This window comes from Lontra canadensis, unplaced genomic scaffold, assembly GCF_010015895.1.
Source record: "Lontra canadensis isolate GAN:19392208 unplaced genomic scaffold, GSC_riverotter_1.0 scaffold65, whole genome shotgun sequence".
NCBI lineage: Eukaryota > Metazoa > Chordata > Mammalia > Carnivora > Mustelidae > Lontra > Lontra canadensis.
The window spans coordinates 832249-854408 of record NW_022631059.1 but is presented as its reverse complement, the minus strand read 5'-3'; positions in this window follow the sequence as shown (position 1 = coordinate 854408).

Here is a 22160-nt window from a genome sequence, read left to right as displayed (position 1 = left end):
AATCGTTGCAAAATGAAAAGTATTTCTTTGAAATGACAGTGGGCTCTGCTTTGTTCCCAGCGAGTTAGACCCTGAGCCCGTGTAAGTGTGTGTCATGAAGAGGGCTTACACCGCTGTCATCTGAGCACACTGTTGTACTGGAAACCGCTATTCCGGTATCATTTTATCTCATGTTCAAAGTCATGAAAAAGCCTCATTGTCGTAACAGCAATTTTTAAATCTGTTTGCACAGCAGGACAGCAACCGACTGCAGCCGGCTTGTGCAGAAAGGGAGACGGGGAGATGGTACCCGCAGCCGTCGGTCCTCGATGTCCCACTTCACAACCCAACACAATTAATCCCAAACAGACCCCGAGCACAGGGCCGGGGCTCTCCGTTCGCGAAGACAGCCTCTGATGCGGAGAGCCGCGTGCCCGCCCCGGACGTGCAGGCGAGCGTTCCCAAGTCACGGCCCGAGTGTGTTAGCACACCCGCAGCCACGTGATGCTCCTGTCCCCACGTGTCGGAGTGCGGACATTCCACTCTGTCAGGCTTCCCCTGGCGTGCGGAGGACAAATATTCTGGGAACCACGTCCTTCCTGATTTCTACAGCCTCTCTGTGCCGTCGTCCCAGCTGGAGCCATCACAATCTTGCAGGAGCAGCTGCTGGGACACTAACGAGATGCGGCGGTAACAAGTGGCGTGTAATTAGCCTCCTTGTTCCCGTGAATGTGCCGTTTGAACGGGGAACAATGTGCAGTGCATCCCTGCGTGGCAGCAACTAGCTCGGCGAGCTCTCGCACCACAGAGGGCCAGCCGGGACCATGGCCCGGGTCGCGGGCTGAAGGCAGGTCCCTCGGAGGCCCTGCCCGCCACCTAGTCCCCCACCCGCTCGCCCCTCCGTTGGCTGGCTGTGCCGGCCTCCTCTGGCAAAACTTCAGCACAGGGACCTGGTCCCGGTCACTTTGACCCTCCAGCAGCTCCTCTCTTTGCTAGATCATTTGTTCTGGTATTTTCTGAGAGCCCGCGGTGTGCGAGGCTGGGGCTCATGTGGGGAACAGTCACCCACACCACAACGCCGGCCGCATACGGCAGAGTGGCACGACCCAGCCAGACTCACCAGGGGAAAGCAGAGAACGGCTCACCCTCACGTGGGCAGACAGGTGCCTGAGCTGGGGTGGGGGGGCAGGTGAGGGCGGAGCCCAGGCCAAGATGGGCGGTGCTGAGTGGCTCACACACTCGGGGGGGCTCCCTGGAAGAGGAAGGCTTGGAGCTGCGACCTCCTGGCGGCCGTGCCGTCCACCACCCAAGCATGGCTTTTGTCAAGGGCGACATGAAGGGAGGGCATGGGCCTGGTCAGGCTGCAGTCTTTCCCTGGATGCCTTTTCTCTGACGGACGAAGCCCCCTTCACCCCCCTCTTTTACCATGAGCAGGTGTCTGCTTCCGTGATTTCTTGTCTGCATTTATCTAGAGGATCGTGTGTGCTTCTCTGCTGTTTCGTTACGACGGTAGAACAAATGGCTTGGTTTTAGAATGTAGACCGAACTTTGCCTTCCGGGATAAACCATACTTGGGCACCATCCAGTGTCCTTCCACTGCTGCGCTCAAAATTGCTGTTGGTCCGCTGCAGAGCCCGTATCTCCATTCACAAAACACTTGGCCTGAAATGCCGTTGGGGGCAAAGTGTCTCCAGGCTCAGTGTCAGGGCTCCCCGGCCGTGACTCTGCTGGAGAAAACGAGCACCTCGTCTCTCCCTGGTCCGACCATGGGTGACTTGAAGGCAGCCCCACACAGGTGTATACAACACAAACACGGCTCGTCAGACCCCAAACACCCCTCGAGCCTCTTGTCAGCTGCTCGCCACAAAGCCAGCTGGTCTCACAAAGCAAACTGGCTTCTTTCCCCCTATTTTCTGAAAACTTGATGTGAGGTTTATGTGCCTCCTCCTTACGCATTCAGCACACTTGTCAGCGAAGCTAGCTAGGCCTGGAGTCTTCTTTGTAGCCAGATTTTTACAATTCGAATTCGTTTTCTGTTGAGGGTGCAGGGCCACTCATGCTTTCCACTTCTTCTTGTGTCAGCTCCGTGTGGCCATGGTTCTCCAGAGGTCACCCCGCCATGTCTATGCCGTGTCATGTACTGGTATGAAGGGCTCATTACACCTTCTTGTTTTAAGATTTTATTTGAGAGGGAGAGAGAGTGCACACGCAGGGGGAAGGGCAGAGGGAGAGGAAGAAGCAGGCTCCTCACTGAGCAGGGAACCCCACACAGGACTCGATCCCCGGACCCCCGCATCGTGACCTGAGCCGAGGGCAGACACTTCACTGACTGAGCCATCCAGGGGCCCCCTATTAATACCTTCTTATTCCTTTAATGTCTATAGTATTATTCCTGAGGCTGAAAATCTGTGGGTTTTTTTTTCCTTAATCTCTCTGAGTGGTTATCAATTTTATTAACCTTTTCGAAGACCCAGCTTCTGGCTTTGCTGATTTTCTCTATTGTTGGCCTGTGTTCTATTTTATGGATTCCGATTCCTATCACTATCATTCTTTTCCCTCTACTTCTTTTGAGTTTAATTTCTTCTTATTTTCCTATATTCATAGGTAGAAACTTAAAATAATTGATTGCAGACATTTAGGTCTTTCTGCTGTAAGCATTTAAAGCTTTCCTCTGTGCACCACTTCATTCGTACCCCATAACCTCTGGTATGTTGTATTTTTATTTCATTTCACTGCAGATATTTTCTGGTTTCCTTACGACTTCTTGGTCCCAAATATTTGGGGCTCTTCTGAATATCATATAGTTGTCTAGTGTAATTCTATTTTAATACTAGGACATACTCTTAAGACTTCCGTCTTTCAAAATGGCTTGAGGATTATTGTAAAATGTGCACTTTGCTGCTGTTGGCTGGAGCGGTCTGTCCCCGCTGATCAGGTCGAGCTGGTTGGCGGTATTGCTCAAATTGTATGTATCATTACTGACTTTCTTCTGCTTGTTCTTTCCAAGACTGAGAGGAGGGCCTTAAGATGCCCAAAGCTGTGACTGTGGATTTGCCTACTTTCCCTTCAGTTATGTTGATTTTGCCTCACGGGTTTGAAGCCGCATGTCTGCGGTTTACGTATTTCTGGCAAAATGAGTCTTTTTCATGATGAAACAGACCTCTTCTCTCTGGTGAGCTGCTTGGTGTCAGGGTGGCCACATCAGCCCTCGTACGCTACTGTTGGTATTGTGAGCCCTTCCCCCCACCGGCTCTCTGCATTTAAGGGGCCTCGACAGCATGGACTTGGGTCTTTGGTTTGACAATTCCTGCCTCTAAACTGGAGAGTTTTGTCCGTTCGTATTTAATGTGGTTTGATGCAGCCGGCTGTCCGTCCGCCATCTTGTTATTTGTCTTCCTTTTCTTCTGCATGATCTGGACCCTATATTCTTCTATTCCCCAACTTCCTTGGGGTGAAGCAAATGTTTGTTAGAGTTTCATTTTATCTCCTCTATTGACCTATTATAAATCAAATAAAACCCCTTCTTGTTAATGGATGATCTAGGAGTTACAACACGAATCCGTGAATCACAGCAGCCACTTCTGATTCATGCTGGTTCACCTTAGGTAGCATGTGAGTGAGTCTACAACACGGTAACCCCATGTACTCACCCTCACGTCCTTTACGCTATTGTTGACATGTACTCTTAGTTCTGCAGACGCTATAAATTTCACAGCATTTATCTACTCAAATATTTACCTTTCCTGGTGCTTTTCATTCCTTCCTATATGTATGAATTACACCTGCTTCATTTCCCCGCAGCCTGGAGAACTCTCACATTTCCTGTAGCTCATGTCTTCTGACAATGGATTTTCTCAGCTTAAAAAAAAGTCTCAGATGTCTTTATTTCACCCTCATTTTTGAAGGATAATTTTCTCTGGATATAGAAGTCGTGATTGACAGGCTTTTTTTTTTTCTTTTAAACTAAGCACTTTGAAGATGTTTTTCCATTATCATCAGGAATCCGTTGTTTAAAGTGAGAATCAGTGGAGCGCCTGACAGGCTCAGGCAGAAAAGCATGTGGCTCTTGACCTTGGGGTTATGAGTTTGAGCCCCATGTTGAGTGCAGAGATTACTTAAACATAAAAATCTTTAAAATGAGAATAAGCCATTGTTCCCATAGATCAATCAATCTATCGATCGATCATCTCCTTTTTCTATGACTGCTTTCAAGATTTCCCTTTATTCCCATCTGGCAGTGGTAACTATATGAGCCTAAGTCTGCTTTTCTTTGTGTTTGTTCTATTTCCTGTATCCATGGGTTGTTATTTTTAACCAAATTAAGAAATATTTCAGCATCATTTCTTCAAATATTTTTAATGCCTTATTTCTCTCTTTTCTTTTTGGGGTTATGGCACCTGCTTATGAGGCCACCTGACGCTTTAGTTCCATATTTTAGCACAGGACACACATTAGACCCCCAGGTCAGTAAGGCCGTGCTGTTTTCCCTATGTCCTTCCAACCAGACGACTTGGGTTGGTCTGTCCTCGAGCTGACTGACCTTTTCTCTTGCAGTTCCCAGTCTGCTCTCAGGCCCTCCCGGGGAGCGAGCTCACGGTTCCCAGGTCTCTACTGAGCCTCCCGTCTGTTCACTCACTATGTCCATGTCATCAGTTGCGTCCTTAAAAATATTTATAGCGGCCAGTTTAAAGTCCTTGTCCAGTAAGTCCAACACCCAGATCATCTCAAGCTCTGTTTCCGTTGACTACACTTCCCCCTTTCTTTGTACGTTAACACATTCATGCTTAATTTTTGACAACTGTATTGTCTGTCACATGCCGTGCAGTCTGCTCATTTAACGTGTGTAATACGTTCACAGAACTGTGCCCCTGCCGTCACAATCTGCTTAGCACACCTCCAAGCCCGCACCCTTTGGCCGTCCTCCGATCCTCTCCCCCAGCCCCTGGCAGCCACCGGTCTACCTCCTGTCTCCGTGGGTTTGCCCACCTGGAGGCACAGAAACGTCTGAGATCTGTCCACACCACGCGGTCTCAGGGCTCTGTCTGCTTTGTGGCTCCATACAAAAAGCCACCCCAGACATTGCTGCGTTTTTACCAAACCCCACCCCTGCCATTGTGATTCTGACATATGTGGTCCTGAGACCATGGCAGGGAATTCTGGTCTGTCTGATGGGAGAGCAGGTGACATTAAGTGGGGACCTCCTATGAACCTGAACGAAACGTACCCCCAGACCTGGCCTCAGTGGCCCAGCATATGGCTCACGTGCATGAGGCCGGGCTGCCCCAGCCCCATGTGTCAGATTGGGAGACGGGGGTCACACAGCCAGCAAGGTGTAAGAGGCAAGAAGCCCGCAAGCAGCCAGTCTCAAGAGCCCACCCCAAGCCAGGGTGTTGTCTGTCCATGCCCCTCCTGCCTTTGGCCCCCTCCCAGGACAGGGCCATTCCACCCTGGGTGTCCCCAGGAGCTCACCACCTGGTCAGCTCCCAGGCGCAGCATCCCCACCCCCCCGCAGCGCCCACGGGCGGTATTTGCCAGGATGGCGCCAGCGCTCGGTCTGCAGAAACCTGCTCGGCGGAAGCCCAGGCCCACGGCGGGGATATGCAGCTTGTGTGTCTCCCTGGCAGCCATCTGGAGGCGTGGCTGTTGCCGGAAGAGCTCACCATCCACCTCAGTCCATGGGCCGCACATGGCACGAGCACAGACTTGCTTGGAGATCCCTCAGACCGTAAGAGAGTAAGTGTAGGCTGTTCTAAGCCACCCAGTATGTGGTCCCTTGTCACTGCCACCCTGAAGCGAATGCCATGTCTAAAACCAGCATCCCTCTGCCTGTCCCCTCCCGGGTTGTGGATGCTCAGGGTGGCACAGCTTGGTAAGTGCGGGATGTGGAAATTGTCCCATCTTCCTTCTGTCTAGCACTCAGACTGGACACCAGGCGTGTCCAACAAACCAGGTTTGGGCAGGACCAGCTGGAGGTCTACACTACAGCGTTGAAGGAGGCCCTGGGCAGGCCACCCGTCAGCCCCCGTGCCCCTGAACCCCAGAGCAGGTGGGGAGGGGGTACCAGGGGCCTGGAATGGGTGAGAGACAGAGGGCTGGCCAGCTGTGCCCCAGAGGGCAGGAGGGGCTTAGGGACACACCTCCTCTCTCCAGGACCCCTCACTGGTCCCCCAAGGCCAGACTAGTCTAGTGGTCAGGGCCACCCCTCTCGGCTTCACTGCGTGGGTGCCTCCCAGCCCAGCACTCACGGTGTCCCTCAGGCTCTGCCCTTCCCTGATGCTGGTCCCACCAGCCCCCACCTGGTCAGCCGGAGCCAGCGCTGACCTCCACCAGACCTGGGCCCTGAGGCTGGGCAGTAGATGGGGTGTGAGCTGGGGCAGCTCTCCAGGCCCGACCTTGCTGCCCTGGAGTCCACACCAAGCTCCTGTGGGGCTCAGGTGCAGCACACCTGGGCAGGAGAGCAAGTGAGACAGGGAGCAGGGGAGGGGCGTGGGGAGGAGCAGGAGGGGGTGGGGCAGTGAGGACTCCGTTCCTCGGACCAGTGGCTGGAACCTTCTGGGGCTCCTAGAACAGACACGGACCGAGTCTGGGTTCACAAACCCTGAGCCAACTTGACCACCCAGGCCTGCTGGGTGACACGGTGCAGGGCCCAGGGCCCACTGCGTCCTGTGAGAGCCACGTCACTGCGATGGGGTCTTACTCGCGCTCCGAGACTCAGCGCCCGGAGGGACAGCGCCACCTCAGGGCTGCACCCAGTGTGCCTAGGGCAGTGCTGGGCATACAGCCGGTGCTCAGTAAGTGAGCAAGCAGACAGGTGTGAGTGACTGCAAACCAGGGGTGTTGTTCCTGCTGATGGGGCTCATCTGCAGACTGGCCCGGCTGTCTGCGTAAACCGGTCTGTGGACAGCGGTGCATACGCTCCGTGACGCCCCATACCTGCCGGGCCCCGGGACCCGGCTTTCCAAGTCTTGCCCCATGTGCTGGGGCCTTGGGTGCCTGTGTCCCTGGGTGAAGGCCTCTGCTTCTCAGTGAGGGCTCAGAGGCCCCCACGGTGGCCCAGACCACGGACTCTGAGTCATGCTGGGGTCAGAACTCTGGTCCCAGGGCCCCGGTGCTGCTGCCGCCATGAGGCCTGACACCAGCACATGGACCACAGGTGAGTGCTGCGGGACCGTCTGTGGAGCAGCAGAACACACCCTCTGCCCTTCGGGGCTGGATGCACCAGTGCCTGCCCCATGGTCTGGCTTAGGGCTGTGTCTGTGGTCTCAGCATCCCTCCGACCTCGAGGTCCTCATGGGCCCTGCCGCTGCAGGACACAGAGGAGATGAGGGTGCCCAGCGCAGGGACAGGGCCTCAGGCCCCACCTCTCAGGTGTGCTACTGCCCGGAAGAGGATCTCAAAGCCAAGCCTGGTCTCTATGGGGGCTCCCAAGGCCTCCCACCCCTCCTCTGGGCGTCCTGGGGACCATGCTCCCAACAGGAAAACTCCGGGAAGGCCCCGGGTGCACTTGGTCCCCAAGTCAGGACCATGTCTGTATCCTCCGGGGATCCCAGATCACGCCTGCCCACAGTCAGAACAAACAGCACATCCCCAGAGAGACCCAAACCAAGGGGCAGTTTTAAAAAGAGCATTATTTTTAGAATGTGCTTTTAAATCCGATCGCAGCAATGTAGGTAAATTGCGATAAAAACAGCATAATCCTGCCCACAAAGAGCCCACTCGGCAAAGCGTCCTATTGTTCAAAATAAAGTACAAAAAGGTGTTTTGCATTAATACCAGCGAAAGGCCCTCGAGTGTCCATTAGACCAGCTGAGGGGCCCCAGGGAAGGTGACCAGTGCACACCCCAACTCCATGGACCAGAGTGTGGCTTACCTGGGGTTGTTTCTTCCTGGAGCAGGGTGTCTGTTACTGGGACGGAGGACGAGGCCCTGCCTGCCTTCCGGGCGGGGCAGGGGGAGAGCTCCAGCAGTGGGGGGGCTCGTGCGTGCCCCTCCAAGCAGATCCAGACGGGACCCACCACGAGCCTCTCACCAGCCTTGGGAATACACAGGGACTCTGAGTGTGGTCCCAGTGCATGAGGACTAACAAACCACGTGTCCCATGTGACCAGAATGTGTCCGGACTTTGAACTGGGACAGCGACGGCCACAGCATGGGGGGCCCCCCAGGAGGAGGCTAGGGCCCAGAGAGGCTGAGGGGCTCCCCTGCAGTCACACAGCGAGTGTGCAGGGAGCTGCCATCTGGTGCCTACCATCGTCCGCATGAGAAGGCCTGGGGGTCCTCTACCCAGACCACCTCTAAGAGACAGCTAGACGGGAAGGGCAGCCCCACTCAGCCCCCCGGAGCCCCTGGAGCGGCAGGCGTTGCTAGCCACATGGTCTGCAGAGCCTGCGGCCGGCAGGGGTCTCTGTACCTACCGTCTGCTCCGCCACCAGGCAGCGGCCGTGTCGTGGACAGGCCTGGCACATAGCCAGGCCAGGTAAGGCAGCGTGGCCTGTCCCCTCCAGAGTGCTGTCCAGGCCCTGTTTGTTGCTGACCCACAACCCGGGGCCTGGCCCCCACCCCCAAATCCTCCCATGACGGCGGCTCCCTCAGATGGTGCCTCCCGGGTACCCAGGCCTTTGTTTCAAGTGTGTCTTCGGCTTTTCCAGGAAGCTGCTGGGCGGGCCTTGGCTTGGGTCCCAGGAAACTTCCTCCTCCCAGGGTGGACAGGACACCCCCGGTTCCCTAAAACTTAGGGACCTGTCTTAGGGAAGGACCCTTCTCTTGAGGACAACGGTGTGACGCCACACCTGCTATGTGGCCAGGGGCAAGTTCCTCAGCCTCTCTGTGCCTTTGTTTCCTCTGGCAAGGCTGCTGCCTGGGGCTGGCGGGGAGGTCTGGCCCCGCTCCAGGCCCGCCGAGGCCACATGGAGGTGGCCTTGCTGTAGACGCTGGTGACTGCAGGCTTGAATTGAGTCAAGACAGCAATTCTATTTTGCTAAAACATTAAACTTTGCCTTGCTTCTATTCACAGTGTTTAAAAATGTGTTTTTTAGGTGGCGCCTGGGTGGCTCAGTGGGTTAAAGCCTCTGCCTTCGGCTCAGGTCATGATCCCAGGGTCCTGGGATCGAGCCCCACATCGGGCTCTCTGCTCAGCAGGGAGCCTGCTTCCTCCTCTCTCTGTTTCTCTGCCTACTTGTAATCTCTGTCTGTCAAATAAATAAATTAAATCTTTAAAAAAAAAATAAAAAAAATGTGTTTTTTAATTCATTTGTCCCCTGTCCTGCTGGGACTTTGACCACAAAGTGATTTGCATAGACTGCAAACCAAGGCGGCCCTCGAGCTGGGGTCCCCCAGCACAGTCATGGCCACTGCGAGCCCACCTCCACCGGACACGAGCCACCGTCATTTAACTCCACATATTCTGCCTTTAATTACAATAAACTAACAAAGAGCCCGGAGATGCTCTCGTTTTGATAGAATGCGGAGTTATAATTGGGGACCTATTTTAAGCAATTTAATTTTCCATGACCTGTTTTCCAAATTAACGGAGTAATAAAGGCCGTGTGCTATGAGAGGGGCCGGACCCTGCCAGGCTGCCTGGGCCTGCAGCTCTGCGCAGGTGCGAGACCCCATCCCGTCTGACGGCCCCGGGCTAAGGTCAAAGCATAATCAAAGGACACGAACAAGGACATCCCAGGGGTCTCAGATCACTGCTGAAAGCTGTCCCGGGGCAGAAATCCGGCTGAAATCCTTCCCAGGCCTGGGACTCAGGTCAGCCCCCGGGGCCAGGAGCCAGACCACCCTTATAGCCCCCAGGCCCCTCGATGCTCATGCGGGACTGGGTAGGTGTGGAGTGGGGGGGCGTTCTGCACATCCAGGGATGGGGGAAGAGGAGAGGACAGGGGAGCACAGTGGGAAGGTGTCCGCCCACCCTCCTGTGTGCCCTTGGGCTGGCCGACCTGCACCTGTCTGGGCTGTGGGAGGCCCAGGAGGGAAGAGCCCGGTGCAACAGGGACCCTTGGGGTGGCTGGAGATGGTGCTGCTGGGAGCAAGGGTGTCAGGCCTCTACACCAGCCTCTGCCTGCCTGCGCCTGTGGGGAAGGCAAAAGCCCTACCTGCAGCCGCTAGGAAAACAGGAAGTGGTGCCCTCCCCTCCCCTCCCCCTCCTGTCGCCATCCCCCTCCCCTCTGTCCTCCCTCTCCCTTCCTGCACCCCACCCCCTCCCCCTCCCCGTCTCCCTCTGTTTTCTGGTTGCCCAATTCCCAGCAGCACCCAAGGGTCTGTTCTTCCCCACACACATCCACCTTCTGCTTTTCAGTGAGGACGGAAGGCAGCTTCCAACATACACACACAGAATAAAAAAGCACTTTTGAAAATGGCAGAAGCCAAAACACGGTGCTTCTCCAAGTTCGCATAAAAGACTCCAGGCAACCCCGATTTTCTAGCGTCTCTGCTTTCCTGTCGATCCCTCTCTCCCTGACCCCAGATCCCTCTCTCCCTGACCCCCGCAGTCCTGTCCCCACCCCCCAGCACAGCCAAGGCTCCACGGAGAATCCCTGCGGCCAGGCCCCAAGCGTCCCTGGTGCGGGTGGAGAGGGACCCGGGCTGGAAGTGGCAGGAACACGGGTCACTGGAACACGGAAAGCACGTGGGGAGGGGGCTCCGGGTCCTCACAGACCCAGGGCCTGGCTGGCACGGGGGTCCCCGGGGGTCCCGGGGTGTGTGCTAATGGGGGAGGAGTGTCTGGGCTCCTGGGGGGTGCAGTTCCTTCCATCTACGGAGAGTAGATGTTGGGGTCACCCAGCTACCCAAGCTGCCAAGCGGGGGAAGAAGGTCCTCGGGCTGGGGACCCCTGCTCACAGGAGGGAGGAAAGAGCTCTGCCTCGGGCCCACCGGCTCCCTGTGCCAGACCCCCACCGACCTCACCCTGCTGCGCCTGCACAGGGCTGGGATAGGCTTCCCGAAGAAACATGGGAAACCAGGGCTCCACGGCTGAGCCCGCGGCTGCCCCGCCCTTGCACCACTGTCAGCAGGGATGTCCCGGTTAATCCTGCTCTGAGCTGATCACTTTCCAAAGATAAAGCCGTGGGTTTGATTTGCGTCTGAAGCTATTTGTGGTTGGGCCAGGCGGGTGTGGCCCCGGCAGAGCAAGAGGCAGAGCAAGAGGTGTAAGTGACGAGCCGTTTCCTGGGGACAACTGGGATTACTGACCTGCGTCCCCCCTCCGCTGCCCTGCTGGCCACCAGCCACTAGAGGGACACTACTGCACCGGGCTGCCCACAGTGGCCCATGCTTCAGCAGAGCCCAAGCTGGGATGTACTCCGGACGCTGGGCTGCCCTTCCGGGGGGACAGACCTCCGGGCAGCAGCAGCCCTTATCCCGGGTCCCCCTGGGAGGTTAGGAGCTTCTGGCCCTTGGTGGCTCCCAGGACCGTGGGTGGCTTCTATGAAGGACCCTCCCACAGCCCATAGAGCGCCCCCACCGGACTGTGGGCTGCACTCAGCCCTGGTGACAAGCGGACAGAGCACCTGGGAATGACACGGGGCTTCAGTAGCAGGCTGTATGGGAGGGCGGGACTCCTGTCCTTGGAGGGGTTCGTCTGATTTGAGAAACATCCCCGGGTGCTGAGACGACAGGACCGCGCCAAGGGAGGGGATCTCCAGGCTGCGAACGCCGTGAGGACGTGGGGCAGTGCTCTGGGGGCTGCTGGGCGCGGGCCCTCCTGGAGCTTGTTAGAAACACAGATCTTTGTGCCCCGGTTCCTGTGGGTGATTCAAGAACACACTGAAGTTTGATGAGCTGCTGCCCTAGAAGGATTCCGGGGTAGGCTGTCCTGGCAGGCAGGCTCACAGGATGGGGAGGGCCCTGTGGGACACCGCAGTGGCCACTGCCCTAGAACATCATCCAGGGCCTGACGTTACAGGCCCCGTTCTGCACATTCCTCTTTGAAAAGGAAGAAAAACCCCAGGAAGGCCCCCAGCCCTGGATGTGGGTGCCTGTGCCCATCACTGCACTTTCTAGACTGAAGGCCCTCCTGGCATTTGGAGAGCAGAGAGCCATGACCTCACTGAATCCACAGCTCCTGTACCCAGGCTAGGGATTCAGAAGGTGCTCAGGAGGAGAGATGGACGGTGGAGGGGCGGGTGGATGGGGGCGGCTTTAGTCCTCAGAGAATAAGAAAAATTCAAAAGCCAGATGAACCTTCCCACACTGCTGATGGGAAAGTAAACTAGTGCAGTTTCTCAAACAACTAACCCTAGCCTGACACTGAGACCCAGCAACCGCCCTCACAGGTGTGTGTCCAGGAGAACTGAGAACACACGCCACAGGAAAGTTTGTGCACAGTTTGTTCACAGCGGCTTTATTCATGATGCCAAAAGGTGGAAACAACCCCAGTGTCTAACGCGCGGTGAGCAGACACGTAAAAGGTCTGTTGTACGAGAGAGCACCGCTGAAGCCCGCACGGCACGGCCCCACATGCCTGCGCCGGGAAACATCCTGCTGAGTGAAAGATGGCACGTGGCACCGTCCTGTTTCTGTGGATGTCCAGAACCAGCAAACCCAGGAGACAGAGGTGGCCCAGGGCTGAGCAGGGGGTACAGACCAGGTTTCAGGCTGAGGGGACAGGTGTCGTGGTGACTGCGCGACTGCGGACCCCGTGAACAGTGTCTCGCCTTGCATCCCAACGGGGAGGCCCAGGCTGTGTGAGCTGTGCCTCCAACATGCTGTCACCAAAATACACACGACAGGGAAGGGCGAGCTGGACGACCCCCCCTTCTTCCCCCGGGGCCCAGTGGGTGGGGCTCGAGTCAGGACGGAAAACCAGGGCTGGGGCTGCGGTGGAGGGTCGTGTGCGCACGACCGAGTGTGCGTGTGTGCACTAACATGTGTGCGCGCATGCGTGTGTGCACGTGCGTGCGCGCCGCCACCTCCCGGCGGAGCAGGCCTTGCGCTCCCTCCGAGGGGCTCACCAGGAGCCCGCCCCGGTGCTCCAGCCGCACCCACTCCGTCTTGGGGCACGTCACCTGGCCGATGACACCACACAATGGCCACATGCTTCAGAAGTGCTCACTGGAGCGGGGCTCTGGCCCCGGGCCAGAACCTGGATGGCTTCCCCAGGCCGAGCCCCCGGCCCCCCTGGCCTCCAATCGGGCCCCTCCACGGGCACTAAGGAAGCTGCGTGCGCTTCTGCCTTCGCATGGATGTTCCCCGAGCCACGCGTGGGGTCCTGCAAGGTTTCAGTCTCTGTGGCGGTGGTGCCCCGCCCTGAAGGCAGGTGAGGTCAGAGCTAAGCAGAGGGCCCTTTTGGCCTCCCCGGGGAGCCTAGCAGCGGAGGCACCTTCGGGGTCCACAAGAGCAGCTGTGGGCACAGCTGTGGGAGGCCCCTCCGCAGGCCCATGGCAGGTGCTGAGGCCCAAGGAGGACCCCAGCTGGGCCCCCCACGTTGGGGCCCACGTACCCTGAACACACCAGGCTATTTTCTGGGGGCCTCAGCCCCAACAGGGTCCCTCCCAGGTCCCACAGTGAGCATCCCCAGTCCCTGGGGCCCCTCCTTCTCTGGGGGGGGTTCTATGGAGAACTGGACAGGCCCGGTGCCTGGCTGTGCCCCACGGCCACCGTCCACACTCCTGAGGAGCCTGTGCATCAGGTTAAGGGGAAGGTGGGGACCAGACCCTCCCCGTCCCCTTGTTTTCTCCTTAACCTCCCAATACCACAGAGGGTTGGACAGTCGCACATCCAGCCCTGGGGCTGACTCTCCCACTCTCTGGGCCCAGCACCCCTTCTTGTCCTGCCCTGCCCCTGGACACCCCCACCCACTGATGTACTGCCGGCTGGGGCGATGTCCTATCATACACATGCCCGTGTCACACACGTAACACACACATGACACACTCAGGCACACACACACTCTATCAGGGGCTCAGCTCAGCACACTTCCAGGCCCAGCGTGCAAACCCAGAATAAGCAGCCCTACACGTGTGAGCTCAGCCTCCAAAAAGGGGCCCGTGGACTGGACGGGACCCTGGAGCGTGCCTGGGCTTCCCTCTGGCCTGCACAGGGAGCCTCTCTGGGCTCCGGAAGGAGAAGCGGCACGGGGCCAGGGGCTCGCCTGGATTCCAGCCCAGCGGCATGGCCAACGTCCACCCAACCGCTGGAGCTACCGCCAGGGGCCTGCCCAGCGCCACACACGTGAGGGAGCCCCCACCCCATGGTCTGTCATGGCCCCAGATGCTAAGGCCAACCCTGGACAGCCAGCCCGAGGCACCAGCCCCTGCAAGGGCGGCGCAGGTGGGATCTCAGGGCCACCGTGGGGGCCCACCCACCCACAGTGCCAACTCCATGATGTCACAAGCTCCATGACACACGTCTTCTCGGGGTGTGGGAGGTAGGGGTGTTGTGAGCACGGGGGCAGCCGCCCCTGACCTCCCCCAGGGGCACCTCGGTCTCCATGTCTTGCTCCCTCCATCCCATCACCTGAGGGTGGTCCACAGGGAGGTCCAAAGCAGATCCCCGAGCTCTCCCAGGCACAACAAGGTCCCCTCGCTGGCTCCAGACACCCCATGCCTCCCCTCCCTGCCTTCGCTAGCATTGTCCCATCTCCAGATCTGCTGGGCTGTCTGGGCCCCTCCTCTCACAAGTGCTGCTGACACTAGCTCCCCCCACACCTGCCCATCCCTCCCCAGGTCTGGACACAAGTCAGGAGCCACGGGAGTGAACCGGCATCCCTGAGGTTCTGGAGAAGGCTCTGGGCACTGCCATCAGAGGCCCCCACATTGGGCTTTCCGGGGGAACCCACGCCTCCTTCCTTCCGGAGCACGCGCCTTTGCAGCATAAAGCCGCGCTGGTTGGAAAACGCCGTCCCACCCGCCTGGCCTCGCCCAGGCTGGGCCGGAGGGCGCAACCCCTGCCCACCCCAGAGGCGGTCTCAGGGAGACACTGGACGGTTCCCGGGACCCGGCACCCAGCAAGAACTGGTCTGGGGCCTCCCACTTAGCCCAAGAGCATCTCCAGGGTCCTCAAAGCTCGACCTGGTCCTCCATCATCCCACGGAAATGGGCCCACCGCCCTCCCCACAGGCACCCGGCTGTCGTGCACCCCGGGCCCCAGGGAGCTAGGCCTCCTTCCCTCCCTGCCAAGCAGAGCTGAGCGGCTGCATAGCTCTGGCAAGAGACCAGCAGCTGCTGTGTTCCATCAGGAGGCCGGAGCACGCCGGGGCACACGCGCACTCGCCGCCCATGGGGACATGGCGCCTGGGGAGCCCCTCAGGGGAGAGCAGAGGCCTGTCCCTCCACCTGCACGGCCGCGCTTTCCCCACCTCGCCATCGCGTGACCTCGATGAAACGTTCATGCCTGACTTGGGTCCAAGTCTCTTGGTTCCTTAATCCTAACACGCTATTGACGGCGAAGGGTTAAGTTCTTTGAAGCCTGCGAATTAAGGAAGTTCAACACATCTTCTCCCACAGACCCCAGCCTCCCTGCGTCCCCTGGGAAGGTGAGCAGGCCTCCCGGTGGCCAGTGGGCCCTTGCCACGACTGTGGGGGCTTCTGCTCCGCTGTGCTCCCCGGTCTGTCTGTGCAGGGCAGACAGGACCCCACGTCCTAGAGGACTACCGTCGGCACCCAGGAGGCTCCCCTCCCGTGATCGCCCAGCCAGGAGCAGAGGGCTTGCTGGGCCGGGCACCAGGGCCGGTCTCCGGGGCCACAGGGCAGGCCCGGGCTCCTCTAGCCTCTGCTCGGGACTCCAGACCCTTCTAGGTGGTACTGCTACATCCTTGGTGTGAAACCCTCCTTACATCTTCCCTAAACAAAAGGAATAAATGGCAACACCAGTCAGAGGGGGCTTCCGACTTCTTTCTCTCCGAGGGGCTGGTCCCTCCACGTCCACTAGAAACCCCTCCCAGGGGGGACAGGTCCAGGACAGAGCAGGGCTGGCCCTCTGTTCTCCTGGCCTTGCGTGGCCACCAGGCCCCAGACGCAAGACCCATCACAGCACGGGTCAACTCCCACCCACCCCAGGGCGTGGACCTGACAGTTTGTTCCATGCAGCAGAAGCTGGTGTCCTCGCTGAACAGGGCCTGGGCACTGACATCGCCGTCCCTTCGCCAGCGAGCTATGAGACGGGGTGGGGGCTGCCGGGGACAAGTCCTGGTCCTCCAGGCCTGTGGCCCCCATGGACTTGGGGCTCGAGGCCCTGGCTGGTGGGTGGTGCAGCAGGGGTCCAAGGACATCCCATCCAGACCTGCTGCCTTGTCTCCCTCCTCACTGTCCCACACCACACAAGTGGTGTGCCCGGATCGAGCGCCAGGCAGGGGAGGCAGGTGCAGCGAAGCCCAGGCGCATCCCAAGGGCCTGAGGTCTGCTGGTGGAAGGACAGCTCCCTGCTTGCACACACCCTGCAGACAGACACCTGCGTACAAACACAGGTACACACGTGCACACACCATGGCACAAAGACACTTCCACCCCGGCCTGTGGAGGGACTACCGGCTCCAGCTTTAGGGAGAAAGGAAGAGAGGGATGAATCACTAGGCAACCAGCCCGGGTTGCCATGGCACCCCTGAGAGCGGCTGGGCCAATCAGAGCCGAGCACAGGCTGGGCTGCTGTCTGTGGGCTCCGACAAGAGGGGTAGAGAGGGGTACAAGGCCAGCACTGCCAGCGAGGGGGGCATCAGAGGCAGACCTCGCCTGATGAGGACAGCACACCTCATGAATATTCATCAGGCTGACTGAGGCAAAGCCAATTAACCCCTTGGTGGCTCACAGAGTCCTGGGTCCATTTTCTCTGAACCGCTGGGTGGCCAAAGGGCAGGCTCCACTGACTTCCCGCCTGGTCCCGGGAGTGGTCTACACAGCTAGACTGCTTGGATCTTGCCAGGCCCAGCCCTGATCCCAGGCGTCAGAGCCCTGGGGCCACAGCAGGGTTTGAATTCCCACCCAGGAGCCAAGAAGAGCACAGTGAGGTTCCCGAAGGACAGGTCCACCGTCTCCCTCACCCCCTTGCTCCCTGATGGGGGCAGTGACAGGGCAGTGACCACAGCCTTCGCCAGCCTCTCCATTGTCAGCCCAGCCACTTCCTGGAGCCCCATTTCCTGTGTTAGCCCAGGTCCCCAGAAAGCAGAGCCTGAGGCAAGGGTTACACACCTCAAGGGCAGGGACCAGAAACTATGCAAAGGAACTCTGGAGGACAAGGTGGGCAGGGAGTATGACTACTGGGACACTACCAGAGGATATGCTGCAAGTTGTCCATCCCAGCTGGACGTCCAGATGACAAGGACAACCCCTGCCCCAATCCATTCCAAAAAGTTTGCAAGAGAAGCTGCACCTGGAGCAGACCGCAGAGAAGGTTGGGTTTCTCTGCCTGGTCCCTCCCGTCTCCCTCTCCCTCCAGCCTGGTTTCACCCCTCGGGAGCCCCCCCCCATGCACTTCCATTGGTGCCCTCTGGGGCCACATGGAAAGCCAGGTCCCTCTCCACAGTGTGGCATTTATCCAAATCTGGAGCTTCTGACCAGGAGACAAAGGAGGGGCTGGGGGGAGGGGCGGGGTGCAGGACCCTGGAGGAGGGGTTGTGGACCAGGCCGTCTGAACTCTCTTCCACAGCCTCGAGGCTCCTTCCCTGGGGCATCTGTCCCCCTTCCTGTGCCCAGTGCCAGAACACTGTCCCACGCAGGGCTCGTCCTGAAGAAGCATGTGCCGCCGCCTCCAGTTGCCTCTTGGCTCTTTGCATGTGTTGAACAACAGAGACGTCCATGAGCCCACCCACCCATACCCGACCCCACCCCCAGCTCCAGCCTCAACAGGAACGGTCCAGAAGCTTCTGTCACCGCACTGTTTTGGGCCCAGGGCTCAACGGGTGCTCAGTGAGTCAATTTTGGGTGAGGATGAGAACCCCAGCATCTTCCCAACGGTCCTTGCCACAAAAGCTTGTCCGTGTCATTCTTTACTGTGACAGCAGCCATAAAACAGACATCCCGAATGGCCCCCCCCTTGGCCTAGCTGCTGCCCATCCCTCATGCTGAGTGCCAGGCCGAGGGTCCCAGACAGCAGAGCTCAGCTCCCCACAGAAGCTGAACACCCAGAGCTCTGGTATGCAGGGGGATGGGGTTCAGGAAGGCCATGGCACTTCTGGGTGATTCACTCCACCTTGGCCTCAAGTGGGAAATAGCAGCACCCCCACAAGAAGACGGACAGCCCTGGCCTGGCCAGGTGTGGTTCAAGGAGGATCACTGTAGCCCTCACCCACCACAAACAGGAGCGAGCACCGGCCTCCACGGCAGCTCCCCCAACCCGTGCCCGGGGCACGTTCAACCGCTCCCTGGCTGATCCCACCCCAGCGCCTTCCCAGCGCTGATCCCGCACGCTGGATTCTGTGACACCCTCCGCGGGACACAGAGCTGCCCATCCCCACCACACGGGCACTGGGGAGCACGGCTGCTCCTTCCCAGACCCCTGGCTCACCTGTCCTCTCCCTGGGTCTGGATAAGCTGTGCCCCAGGCTCAGAGGGTGAACCGAGCCTCCAAGCCCACTGGCTTTACAGAGCCCTGAGTCCTGAATGTTGCCTGGTGGGCAGGGACCCAGCAGGCTCCAAACACAGGGGTGACCCGAAGCTGGCCCGGGCCTGCCTCTCCCCACCCTCCCCAGCTCCCTGTCTGCTGCCAGACCAGCGGTGGGTGCCCAGAGGAGCAGGCAGTGGAGGCCACGTGCCCACCCCCCAGCCTGCTGCAGAGACAGAGGGAAAGATCTCTGTGGGCTCTGCACCCCGGCGAGAGGATGTCAGGTCACATCCCAGTCCCATCCTGACCTCCCCTGACCAGCTACAGAACTCAAGGGGTCACTGAAGTCCGAGCCTCAGTTTCCCCTTCCCCTAGTGTCATCAGGCCATCTCACAGTGCCAGGAACAGAGAGGAGAAACAGAGATGACCTCCACCAACGCCTACCTGAGCCCTACCTGGGCCCTACCTGAGCCCTACCTGGGCCCTTCTGAGCCCTATCTGGGCCCTAGGTGAGCCCTTCCTGTGCCCTACCTGGGCCCTACCTGAGCCCTACCTGGGCCCTACGTGGGCCCTAGGTGAGCCATAACTGAGCCTTACTTGTGCCCTACCTGGGCCCTACCTGGCTCTACCTCAGCTGGGTACTCTGCCTGCCTCGCCCCCATCCGCCATCCCGCTCTGACCCTACAGACCACCTGTCCAGGCCCCATGCCCACTCTGCACATCTGCTTCCTTCACCTGGGCCCTCCCCTGGCCACACTTTCCCAGCTGCTGTCAACTCCTTGCTGTCCCTGGACCCTCAGACGAAGCGGGGGGGTGGTTCCACCGCTCTGAATCCCCTGGGAATCAGCCCTTCACCCAGCTTCAGGGTGGCCCAGAGGGGACCATGGCGGAGGCACCAACAGGCAAACACAGCCTGTTGTCACATGGAACCTTGGATCAAGAGGAAAGCCAGAGGGAGACCGGCTGCTCTGGGAGGAGTCAGCTGGATGAGAGTGGAGAGGGACCAGACAGGGAGGCAGGGCCTGTCCTCAGGGCCTAGGCTCACTGGACCCTTGGGAAGCGGGTGGGGAAAAGCAGCCAGAGAGGACCGTGTTTCCTGTGGAGTGGACTGCCGGGCAGTGGGGGCTCCAGCGTCCAGGCGAGGGGGGCGGTCCTAGCCCAGGGATGGCAGAGGCGAGGCCGGCCGGGGGACTGTGCCACAGGCAGGCCCAGTGACGGCTGGGGTTGGGATTGGGGGGGGACATGTCCTGGCCAGTGCTGTGGGGATAGGTGACCCAGGCCACTAAGGAGGAGAGGGCAGGAGGCCTGGGGCCCAATCAGGCCTTGGGTGCGGGTGCCAGCAATCAGTGGAGAGCCCCGGGGGGGGGGGGGGTTCCTGAGTGCCCTCCCAGTCCCATGAGTGAGGCTGGCAGCCCAGACAGAGCAAGGCCTCCCCAAGGCCAGAACTGCCAGGAGCCCATTGCACTCAAGGCAAGGGTGAAATTTTCCAGCCTCGGGGGGACTTCACAGGCATTTAGAAACCTGTCCCTTGCCAGGGTCCCCCAAGTTCCCACTACCCAGATTATGGGGTGAGTCTGACATGTGCCCCATGCCCTACGGTGGGGCATGGGTGTGCTTCTGCCCCCATCAACTGTGGGGGTCTTCTTCTCAAGGGACTGGACGCTATCAGGTGAGCCCCAGGCCAGCAGGATCCCCTGTGCCCTGCAGGAAGGAGAGCAGGGCAGAGACGTGGGGCATCTTCTGGGGGTCCTGACTGCCCCCCTGCCCTTGCGGGCCCATCAGGGAAGAGCCCAGTCCAGCCAGCATTCCGACGGGTGGTCTGACTGAGGGGAAGAAAGCCACCACGTGCCCGGACCCTGGAGGGCTTGCCGGCGGTGGGGGCCGAGGGTCACACCCCCTCGGTCCTACTGTCCCACAGCTGCCAGGCCTCTGATGTTCCAGATCCCAGGGCCACCCCTTTGGCCCATTTTCGGACACGTCCTTTCCCCTGGCCCCTGGCCCAGTCCTTGTGAACAGCAGATGCTCTCGGGTGAGGCCGGACCCTTTGAGACGAGAGAGGCAGGGCTCAGAGCCAGCTTCCAGGGACCCCCGACTTGAAAAGTGTGCGTTTTCAGTAAATGTTACCTTTACAAATGGAACAGCTATTTTCTCTGAATTCTCTCCCAGCCCGGGAGCAGGGGCTGCTACTGTCCCCATTTCTCAGACGAGGACACTGGGGTTTAGGTGGGTCAGAAGGCCTTGGTGAGGACGGAACGAGTGGAACCTGTCCAGGCCTGTCTGCTTCTGGGACCCACCCCCGCTCCAGGAGGCCAGGCCCAGCCGAGTCTGAGCACCAGCAAAGGTGACCAAGCGTGGCCACCAAATTCCGGGGGCTGGGGCAGGCCCTGTGGGAAGGTTTCTAGGGGTGAGGGGTGGCAGGGTCCACACGGTCATCCCAGATGGGAGCCCCCTGGCCAGCGCTGCCTCGTGCTCATGCCGTGGGAAGCTTCTGCTTTCAGGAGTGATTTACAAGAACATATTTTTGCAGAGACAAGAAAGCAAGTTTAGGCCCCGTTCTCTGGGCACTGGCGGTAACCTGAACCGATTATTTTCATTGATGCTGGCCTCAGCCAGGCGGCCTGACCAGCAGGCTGGAGGGCACCCTCTGCAGACACAAACCAGGGAGGCCCTGTTCTCCTCTGGCCAGGGCCCCAGTGGGGGTCTGGGCCCACAGTGTGCGGGGTGCGGCCCACCGGCTCTGCCCTGTGTCACCTTCTGGAGGAGGGCAGACGGCGTGTAGCTGAGAGCTGGGGTGGGGCCCCCCAGGGCCTTGCCCATGACGGACGGTCCAGCAGGCCCTGCCTACTACGCCCTACCATCAGAGCAGCTCCCCTCTTTCCACCATGATCTGTTTTCAGGGACTTGGGGATCCTGCCAACTCCTCTTTGCCACGAGCAGAGGCCCAGAAGCTCATCCCGGCGTGGGGCCTGGGGATGGGGGGCAGCTCCTTGGGGCAGAGCCTGAGGCGGGCAGCAGGGCAACCCTACAGTTGTTGCCGTTAGAGTGGGAGGAAGTGACGGTCCAGGTGGGCCCCAGGTGTCCGAGTCACAGGAGGAGCTCCCCCCACCCCTCGTGCCGCTCACGGGGAGGGAGGGGGGCGGGGGGACGCTCCGGCCCCCGGGGCCGCACGTCCAGGCGTGGCCCTGACCAGCTGCCCGGCATGATGTGTGTCTGAATCAGCTGTTGCCTTCCCCAGAGAAAGGGCCGCGGCCCGGCAGGGGAGCTCAGAGGACAGCAGGGACAGACCCTGGGGGTGGTCCCTGTCCCAACGTCCCCGGCAGTGAGTCCCCGCCCCTTGCTCGAGCACAGCACTCCAGCGAATGTCCAACGTCTCCTTCAGAGCACTCCTGTCCCACGAAACCCTGGAATTTCCCAGGGACTTGCTCTGTGCCCCAAGGCAGGGTTCCGTGCCAGGGGCGGGGCACGGCGGGGGCGGCTCCCACAGCCGGACAGTGGCGCCACGGCAGTCTGAGCCCGCCTGTCCCGCATGAAGCCTATTGCCAGGACGGAGGGAAGACACTGAGGCTGAGTCCTGCTGCTTCGGCTCGGAGTTAAACCAAGACGCGGACCCTGGCCCATGGGAGGGCCACCAGAGACACTGGGTCACCTCCTCGGGCTGGCCCACACCCACCAGAACCCAGCACCCTGAAGGCGCTGGCTGGGGTCCC